The sequence below is a fragment of the Aquila chrysaetos genome, chromosome 17, assembly GCF_900496995.4.
Source record: "Aquila chrysaetos chrysaetos chromosome 17, bAquChr1.4, whole genome shotgun sequence".
In the NCBI taxonomy this organism is placed as follows: Eukaryota; Metazoa; Chordata; class Aves; order Accipitriformes; family Accipitridae; genus Aquila; species Aquila chrysaetos.
This window is the reverse complement of record NC_044020.1, coordinates 14,895,138-14,904,982: the sequence shown is the minus strand read 5'-3', so window position 1 is coordinate 14,904,982 and position 9,845 is coordinate 14,895,138.

Sequence of the window (9,845 nt, the reverse complement as noted above, 5' to 3'; positions counted from 1 at the left end):
AGGAAACTGGGAGGTAAGTTTACACTACTGACTGTCATCTAATAAATCAGAGAATTTGATGGCAATTTGGTCTTCTGCCTTTTTGGACTAGCCTCTTTCACCTTCGCTTGATTCCCCAAAGCAGCATTTGTCTTTTCCCACTGCTATTGTTTTAAAATAAGTTGTGGGGTTTGGTTTTTTTTTCAATGACAGGTGTCAATATACTCTGATATCATCCACGGATATTTTATGGGCAAAGAGGCTGTTATCACTTCGTGGAAGTCCCTCTCACAGGAATGCAGAATTTACAAATGCTTCTGGATGTAAATTCTTAACACTGAACATGGCTGCTCTGAAGAGTTGAAAATCAATTTTTTTCTATAAGGGATCATCTAATAATTATAGTACGGACCCCTTTGTCAAGTACCACAGTCCTAAACCAGACTGAAACATTCTGTATCACTATGAGCAGCTACATCCTACCATGAAATATTAACATGCAGAATAATAAAAAAATGAAAACAATTTGTAGACAGACCTCAAATTATACCTCACAGACCCAACTTACACTTTTTTTTTTTTTTTAATTTTTAATTTTATTTATGTAGTACCTGGAATTTACAGAACCTCATTTCAAAATCCAGCAAGTTCTAGTTACTAAGAATACATCAGCAAAGTAAAAATTAATGGTTTATTATCAAACTACTTTGTCATGGTTTAACTCCATCCTGCTGCTTCTAGCCTAGTCAAAGCTGTCGTTGCTACAAGGAATACCAAGGAGACACAGAAGGAACTTTTGACAGGAAAAAAATCCAAATAAAAGAAACAATAAATAACCCCAAAGGGACATAACCTAAATAAAGGTGGAATTCCCATTTTCCTGAAAAGCAATTGCAAGACTTTATACATTAACACTGGTACACGGGTGATCTGACGAAAGAAGTAATTGGAAAAAGCTGAATATTTTAAGGTTTTGACTTGGGTTTGTTTCTTTTTGCAAATCTAAATGAAAAGAAATAAAATTATTATTGTGCAACAGACCTTAGGGCTGGAATTTGTGATTAATGCCAGGTTTCTGATATCCAGCTTTTAATAAAGTTTCTGGATTGTTCAGTATTTCAGGCTTTGTTTTTAAGTTACGGAAAACAGGTATCTCTCAATAACTTTACTTGGTGTTATCCCAGCTATACTATTCATGATTCATTTTAAACAGAATTAGCTGCAAATAGAGGAATGTGACACTTTTCTCAGGAATTCAAAAGCACAATTCTCCCTGAAATCTTAACAGCTGAAACATGATAAAAGAGTATATCAAATAACGCCAGCACCATATTGGAGCAAAAAGCTCCTAGATTCTGTGCAAGTCTTGACAGATCAGTGCCACTACAATATTTCCCCCCCAAAACTTTCAAGTGAGTATGAGATCTCAGGATTGCCACGTCCAAAAGCATGTACCTTTAAAACTTGAACTAAGTAAGTAAATTTTTATGGTGGCAATAAGAAGTTCATGTCATGGAGAGGGTTCATTGCTGTGGGGAGACATGATCTCTCACACACACACAGATCTGACATGCTATATCAACATTTGCAAGCAGATTTAATTTCATTCTCTTGGGGCTGAGCTGATCATAACTTTTGCAAGTGAGAACTGCATAATTTTTGAACCAAATCTGAAGTCCAAGAAAATCAATTGCCTACCTAGGAATCTCTCACAGCAGCCATTCCTCAACTTCAAAGAGCAGCCGTAGAGCAATGAGCAAGGTCACATAACAGCCAGAGAAAACATCAAAATCATCTCCTCAAACCTCTTTTTTTCTTTCCAGTAAAGGACGACACTGGGCATCGAAAAGGTAAATCAGTTGTCCAAAGTCATCACAGTGGCATGTGAAATGCCACAGCAATAGAACACATCCTCTGAATCACTGATTTCTGCTTTCAAAAATCCAGAAAATTCATTTGAAGCTTTCAGTTCTATTCAGCTTCTGCTTGAAAAAAAGGGAAAGGGAAAGAGAAAGGAGAAAAACCTAGTTAAAAAAAAAAAAATCCAAACAAGTTTCTTTTTGTTCTTAGGGTTTCTCTGTGCAGAGCTTTCTGTAGTTCGGCAGTTCCTCACACAAGCGTTTGCTAGAACACTGAACACTGACACTTGGTATCCATAAATCTTGTATCTCCTAAGGACAGATACAATCTCAACCACATTCATGTAAACATTCAACTCAATTCAGTGTGAATCTGGGATAGAAGTTTGTATCTACTTCAGTCCAAATTATTTCACTTTTGCACTCTGAAAGTAGAGCATATTTTCCCTCTTTAGAATAGAATTCAATGCCAAAGCAGTGAGTGTTATTAACAATATTAAATATGCATATTTTATTATGCCAAAATTTAACGGAATTTAACAGAAATCCATAAACAAAAGAAAGATATGTCTGCATGAACTGAAAAGAGCAAAACAATGTTGGATAAGTTCTATAAGTATTAAATTTCTTTTAATAGACCCATGAGTTGCCTTTTGCTTCTTTTCTCTGTTTTTCAGTATTTGAAATAACCACAATAAATGTAAAAAGCCTGCAACTTCCTTTGTGGACTTTCAAGGACGGTATTTCTCTGGTGTGGGGTTAAAACATTCAAACTTTATAACTCAATAGGAAACATATCAGGAATGACATCAGAAATGATAAAACGTTATTTTAGAGAGGGAGAAAGGTAGGGAAGAGAGAGATCTTCAGACTTCCTAGAAAAGAAGCTAACTAAAGCTCTCTGAAGGACTCTGACATTTATACATAGTGATGAGCTATTATGTGAGGTCTAATCTCAGATTCTTTTGAAATAATTATTACTGCAGGGAGGAAAGAAGAGATGGGTGAGATGGTATGTTTTGGTAACAGGCCATCAGGTCTTCACTTCTTGGCTAGGTTTGTCATCATTCTGAAGCAGAGTCAGTTACCAGCCTGGTTTCAGACAATTTTCCCAATAAAACTACAGCCACTCCAATTTTTGCAAGGTGATGTCAGTAGAAAAAAAGAGCTGGAGACTGAAAGATCATGGTGTTTAATCTACCTGTATAGCCCTTGAGCATTTCTTGGGATATTAGAGAGGGCTGCAGACAGAAATCCAGAAGGTACTGAACACATCCGTAACAGGATAGGCATGATGTTCTGCCACGCTTCACCCATGTGTTGGGCCAAAGTTTTCACCACCAAATCCTGAGCTGGCTTAATGTCTTTATCCTCTTCAAGGAAAAACCTGAAAATTGTTGATGTGAAAGGTTAGTGATTCAGGGGTGGGTTTGCTTTTGTTTTAAAATTGAAACATTTAGAAAACATTTACAAAAGACAATCCCCACCACACTTTAATTTAGATATTGCTGTGATGAGATCAGTGAAAATATCTAGATAGCTGCTTAAGACAGCTATTTCTCACAAATATGTTAAAAAGAAAATAGCTCTGGGACAGCCATTCCAACCTTTTTTGTGAGCTCATACACAGTTTGGTATACTCTGTAGTTCTCTAGTGTTAACTTCTCATCAGTAGGCCTTTTACTCTCAGACATTCTCATGAAGTCCCATAAACCTTCATTAAAACAAGTTGCTTTATTAAGATATAGTTGCAGAGAGCATGTCATGATGTCACAGATCATGTGAGTAGTCTGAGGTTACTAACTGCTGGTCTAGCCTGTTTTCCATATTCAAGTACGAGTAAAGGGAACAATAATCGTGTCAAGAAAAAAAGTAATTTAAAAATTTTTCAATATTTATTTTCTGTTTTAAGAGTCTGAGGATTAAGACATTTGTTGTTGAGTTTGTTGTGGGTTTTTTTGTTAGTATACTGAAATGACTCCTTTAAGGTAAAAGAGGCTGTGGAGATTTGTTGAATTAGATTCAACTTAACTTGTAGTAAGGCTAAATGAAATACAGAGGTCAGAGCCAACATAATGCACTGACAGCTCATAGTATTCTCTCAGTGACCAGGAGGGAAAAGCAGTGTGTAGTTCAGTACCCCCATTCCCAAAGCAGTCACTATATTTCAGATGGAAACATGCCACGTGCTTTGGGTTCCATGAGTTGTTCCTTCTGCCTGTCTAGCCCACGTCTCAAGTCAGAAAATAATGTCTATATTGTCCAGAGCTCATTCACATCCATTCACACATTTGAAAGTCTGTTTCCCATTTAGAAGACACAGAGATCCTTGAGGCTCTGTCCCGCCCTGCGCTTACTTGGGGTTCCAGCGGGGAAAGTCAGTTGCTGACCTCTCCCTTACCCTCCTCAGATTACATGGTGTTGCCTCGTGTTAACACGGCTGAGGCTGAGCACCCCACGTCACTAGTCATTGAGGAAGGGGTGGAACAGCACCCTGAGGCTCCCTGAGCCTCCAGAAAGAGATTTCAGACAGCTACTCACTGTATCTCAAAGAAAAGTCTCTAATACAAATGCTTTCGGGGAAGCAAACACACCACCTCGGTGGGGTTTGCAAGCCTCAGATCTGCATCATCACGGGGCTTTCATGTGGCTTGACGAGACATGTTCTTGGCCACACCGCTCAGCTGACCAACAACTCCAGCTGCCGATGATGTCTCTTAATCTATCATCTGTGCTTGATTTACAGCCACAGCATGCGTTTCAACTTAGAGGCAAAAAGGCTGTGCACTTTTCACACATGGCTCTTCATGGATTTGATCCAGTTGCTTCTGTGACCCAGTCTGAACTTTGAACACAAAAAGCACAAAAAGCATGGTGTTTTCAACATGCAATTATTGTGGCTATCAAGTTCCAGGAAGGAAATAAGCTGCTTCTAATTACACGAAGAGAATGCGTACCAATGGCAGACTTTGGTAGTAGTCAGGGAAAGTTTTCAGAAACTCCCAAAGACTGGTGAATGTATCAGTAAGACTGCTGAGAGGCACTTTTCTGAATTGATTTTTAGTTTTCAAATACAAAAATATACAGCAGGACAGGACTAGAATACATAGAAATTCACTGCTCAAAGACCTGCACCAACATTAAATTTAGTTTTCAGACTGCCCCCTTTTGATCCTGAGCAAATTAGTTAAGACCCATTTCATAGTTTACCAAAGTTAACAAAAATCATTCCTGGGATGTTTTCAGGAACTTTGGGATCTGAATCTTTACCCTTACACTTCTCACTTCTGTTCCTTTAACTGGATGCAAGGGATAACAATTTATTGACCCCCAATCCCTTTTCATATTTCTATGGTATATCATGTTAAATATCCATACAACTCTTGGCATACTGGGAGCCCCAAATCTACATCTTGGAGACAGTATGCAGTAAGATTAAAAATTAACATCAATCATCTCATCTAAAAGCTACAGTGAATCCATATCAGACCAGACATGACCAAGCCTATCTAATTGTCCAACTGTCTTAAAAGAATTGCTGACTTTATTCTATTGGTGGATAGGCAGTGATCTGTAAAAGCTGTCACTACAGTTCTTGTGAGACCAGCTTCCTATCAGTCCCACAACAGAGGCATTTTCATGAGGTCTTGTGTCCTGGAGCACAAAAATACTTAAAGATGAACCTTTTACTGTCAGAGGTTTTAACCCTTGTGACCACAGAGAGAGAGAGAAAGACGTGACACAAGTATGCATGAAATCACTCAATAAAATTGCCAAGGTGATTATTGAGACTACCTCAAGACTTTTTTAAAGCTTACGTGAGACTACTGTGTGGATATGGCAATGACTAACATTTACAGGGCACACTAAAATGTGGAAATTCAGTTAAGGAAGAGAGCTTGTTTCACATCTTGAAAATAAATCTTGACTTCTGTGTGTCATCACTGCTTACCAAGCAAAGTGATGGTATCGTATAACTTACGCACACAGACACACAAGTACTAGCTGATAAAAGCATTTTTAACTGATTTCTTTCTTTTATATGGATAATGTAAATTATTTAAAATGAAATTATTTAAAATGATTAAAAGACATTATTTAAAAGAAATTTTTTAAAATTTCTTTAAAGAAAGTGTAGCTTGTTGTAGCACAAAAGAGGAAAAGGAACACCTTTTCTGGAACATGATGTTAGCTCGCCCTCCTCTGAGTGGGGAGTAGACTAGATAACATCCATAGAGTCCCGTCCAACCTAGATTATCTTGTAATTCTATGAAGAAGTTTAAATATTTGCCTCTATAATCCCTCTCACCTAGAGATCCTACCATGAAAATGAGGGTGGTAGCCATCTGGAGACCCTCTGATGACACCTGGGATTAAAAAAGAAAATAAAAATCAAGAAAAAGCTCCTATCAAAAAACAATGTTCCCTTCCTCCGGACTAAAAGAATTGAAAGAGATGAGGGTATTGTTCCTACCAGAATGATTAACCTACATCAAGGTGTTTATTCAAAAGCAAATACTATTTTTTCTAATTTTTCATTACATCAACAATACTACAGCTAGATATTGGGGGGGGGGGGGGTGTTGACTGGTTTTGGATACATTAAGTCATAAAAAGCTTTTTGTTACAAATCTTCTCCTAGTTGTTCCTCCCTATTCAAACATCTGAAGACAGATCTACACTGTAGTCATCGCCATTTTTCACTGTAAACCCTATAGTGGCCTACTCTTTCTGCCTACTTCCATACTCAGTAAAGCATGAACTAAAAAATTACACACTCGGTCATTCCTTCAGACCAAACACATCCCTTTAAAAAATTCATTTATAAGCTTTGCAGTAGGGATAACAAGAAAAATTGCCAGTCCTGACTTCAAAGGCTTTGGCAACTCATGCTGAGCTGCTTTTTCCCAAAGTCTGCCGCCATCTTGGGTCCATTAACCTGTCTCACACTCTTCTAACTAAACTAACACACCATTTAAGGCCTCTGTATTTTCTTTCTCTACCTGTGTAGGCATCTTCTCCCTTCCAATTCAGTCAAAAAATCACCTTCTTGCCAAGTCAACAACCATTCTTTCCAAGATACTTACCAGAAGAGTTCAAAGTATGTTACTTAAATCAACTTCTTTGGCACTGAGACATTTACTTTCTCTTCCATATATTCCATCCAGTGTTGAGCAAATAGCTAACACCAGACAGGATTAGAGCAGTAATACTTGGCATACCTCAAATTTTGGCCTCTATGCAGAAAAAAAGTCTAAAAGAAAGTCTCCCTGTTGCTTGTTACTTCCCTTTTCATCTGGAGAATTTTCCTATGATGACAGCATGCACAAATTTTCATCACTGCATTAGGGAAGGGTATTTCCTTATTCTCACTCACAATAATGAGAATTTATCTTAGAAAGGCCTGCAGAAAAGGATAGCTCCATAATTAGCATCTTAGCACTATATGTTGAAAGGAAAAGGATTGACTAGATAGAGAAAACAAATTATATTCTTACTTGTAATGTCAGCTGTTTCTGGTAAATAGGAAAGCCAAAAGCACATAAACTATTGTCTCCAGTCACTAGCTTTGCTGTTTCTCTTCTGGCAATTGTTTCTTGCCCATAGGAAGTCAGTTAACCATCCTGAAAAGATCGCCTTGTATAATGAATATAAACACGATCTCATATTCAAACAAAATTCTTTCATATTTTAGAAAAAAATAGTTAACTGGTGATGGGAGGAGGGCAAGCCAAGTGAATTTTTAAATATAACATATTGAAACTAAGCTTTGTAGCTTTCTCACCAAGATCACAGTTGCTCCAATGTTCTTTTCCTGTCCTCAGTGGATGTTTGCCCTACGAAAAATCTTCTCCCAGACATGACCCTGCACATAGAGAACAGAAAATACACCCAAGAGCTGCTGTCATTTCTCTGTCCTAGTTGGCAGTGCTGGAAGTCATATTGAATTGGATCCACAGGTTCATCAGTCTGAGAAATCATAATAGTGACAATCCCCCCACCCTAAGGAATGACTGATGTTTCTTTTTTCAGTTTACATACCTAAAATGATCTAGGACATGAACTACTCCAGTGATGGTTTACAGGGACAGTTTCTCAGCAGAAGGGAATGGATCTCTTTTCAAGTTCATCTAAACCCACTAAGAAATATTAAGAAATGTGTCTAGGAACTGAAAGATCAGGAATCTGCTTTGGGCTCTGCTACAAAACTTCTGTCTACATTGGCATCAGGCTCTGATTGCTCATTTGAAGAGAAAAGACAGTAATGCTTATTGATCCCATCATGATTCCTGAGCCTTAATTTATTAGTGGAGTTGACTTGCTTGGTTCGAGTACACCTCAGTCACATCCTCTGACATCTACTATTTATTGGAAACGTACTCTCTACGTTGTGATAAAAGCCAAGGAACTTCACCCTAGAAGGCTGAGACTGCATGGTTATCACACACTGAAAAGAGGCTGCGTGTATAGGTCCAGATTATCGGGATGAGGAGACCATAATAGGAGACATTATGGTCTGCTGCCGTGCTTCTCAACCACAGAGGCAGGTCACCAGAGGTTAAGGTAAATGGTAAATGTCTCTGTGTTGTAGTTACCCTGGCAGCTCTTTTTGGTACACAAGGCCTTGAAAATTTTACTAGGCAATAAAAGAAAGATAAACAGTCCCCTCCTCTTACCCTTCAAGGTCAACTGTTGCTTTTGTAACCCCTTGAATCCCACATGAAACTGTATCATGGACATTGTTTCTACCATCCTCATGTATTTAATCTATTATAAATGTGAAAACAGTGAAATGTTTATATTTCTAATAAAGGGTAACTAACCTTTGGGAAAAAAATAAGACAAAACCCAATACATTGTGGTGTACAGATTCTGGACGCGCTCCAGGCAGGAGCCCTGGAGTCTTTTTCTTCTGTGTGACTTTGGTGAAATCACTTCAGCTCTCCAAGCCTGGTTTTTATTTGTAAATGGGGCAAACGACATATGCCCTTATTTGAGATATGTATGTGAAGTACGTTTGATGACAGGTTAGAGGTATTGATCAGAGCCACTCAGTAAAGATAAGAACTAGGTCAAAGAGAAATGATGGGTTATAACTGGAAGAGTGACAAATATTTAGAGTTTCAAACTTTGCTCTTATCTATGAGAAGTCTTGTTTGCCAGATATATTTCCAGACAATTTTAGTTTTATAATACCATTAGAACAACAACAAAAAAAGAAAAGTAGACAATTCTGAGCTTAAGATGCTCACCCAAAAGGATCTTTATGAACTTGGAAGGTTTTTTTCCAGAACTTTTCTCATAGAGAGTTTTACTATGGTTGCATCTTTTAAAACAGTAGAATAGCATGGCCAATGCTTTGATGTATGATGAAATAGAATTTACAAGAATCCCTGTCATCTTGAATACTTTCTAAAGGAAGCAGCAGGAAGAATTATGGCTTGAAGAAATGCTGACATAATCAACTTTCTCTCTTTTGAATTTCAAAACAACAATGAACAGACTCTCTGGGGCCAGCATTCTCCTTGGTGTAACTCCACTGAGGCCCAGAGTGCTGAACATGCAGAATTTGGCCAGAAGCATGTTATTGGTCAATGCATGTTTTGGTGGGTTGGTGCAAGTTTCAGCTTTCTATCAGTGCAAGGATTGTATACCAAGCGTGCTCACATCTATCTGGTAGCAAGACAGCTAAAGAAACAGTTGATGATGTTTCTGTTCCAGTGTCCTTTTGCTGGACTTTTATTATTGTCAGAGAAGGGTTCAAAACCATGGAAAGTAATTGGAATATAAACAAAGTTTCAAATGTTACAGCTGGAACGTGTATCTCCCGTGAGCTGATCTGACCTAGGTCTGAACATCCCTCAAATTTGGATCCTTTTCAGATCTAAATTCTGTAGCAAGATCCAGGTCAAGCAATACTGATATCTGGATTTACATGCCAGCAAACATGTAAACTAAGCAGAGTTCGAAGTCCAGGTCAGAAAATTTCCATACTCCTAACTTAAC